Genomic DNA, 913 nt, shown 5'->3' with positions numbered 1-913 from the left:
CGCCTTGGCTGGGGTTTTCCTGGAAGAGGATCTCTGCTGTGCCGGGGAGGAGGTTGGTGGCAAGCCCGGGCCTGCCGGCGTTGCCCGCCGGGAGCCGCGGGTCTCTGTGGGAGCTTCAGGTGAGGCCGTGGCCGCCCTGTTCCGGGTCAGAAGAGGTTCTCACCGGTTTTATTTCCTGCTGTTTGCAGCCCGCCTGTCTGATGCCGCATTGGAAGCGGAGGGTGCCGCTATGGAGCGCGGGGATGGAGGCCACGCTCTGTATCCACACGTGCCTTTGGCTGAGTGCCGCCTGGATCCCCCTCGCGTCGTCAGACGGACTGGCCTGCGGCGGGGAGTGCGCTCCCGGCACTGACGCCCGGCACGGCAAGCTGACGTGGGCTGTCAGCTTGGACGCGCCCGAGGAGGAGCTGGAGCAGCGGGCAGAGGAGCTGGCCCAGACTGCGGGGCTGGTGAACATGGGCCGCGTTGGGGAGCTCAAGGGCCATTACCTCTTCACCTACCAGCCCGACGGCCACGCGGCAAGCGAACCCGAAGCAATAAGGAGGTCGGTGGACACTTTGTTTGCACAGCACGACAGCGTGCGGTGGCACTCGGAACAGAAGCTTCTGAAACGCTCCAAACGCAGCCTGCACTTTAACGATCCCAAATACCCCCAGCAGTGGCACCTGGTGAGTGGTTTTCCGGCTCCCGCTGTGCTAGCAGGCTCGGGCTGTTTGTGTGGCCGCAAGCGAGCTGTCACGCGGCGGGCAAAACAGTTGCTTTCTGCCCTTGCGGCAAGGAGGAAGGGCGCCGAGAGCTCGCCCTGCCCGCCCCGTGCTCGCCGCGATAACGGGAGGAAGGCAGCTCCCGCAGCTGGCCGCGTGCCGGTGCCGCTGGGGTGGGCAGAGGGGTTTGGGCCGGAGAAGGCTGGAGC

The sequence above is a fragment of the Pygoscelis adeliae genome, unplaced genomic scaffold, assembly GCF_000699105.1.
Source record: "Pygoscelis adeliae isolate BGI_AS28 unplaced genomic scaffold, ASM69910v1 Scaffold760, whole genome shotgun sequence".
Classification (NCBI taxonomy): Eukaryota; Metazoa; Chordata; class Aves; order Sphenisciformes; family Spheniscidae; genus Pygoscelis; species Pygoscelis adeliae.
Note: the sequence above shows the minus strand (reverse complement) of the source record.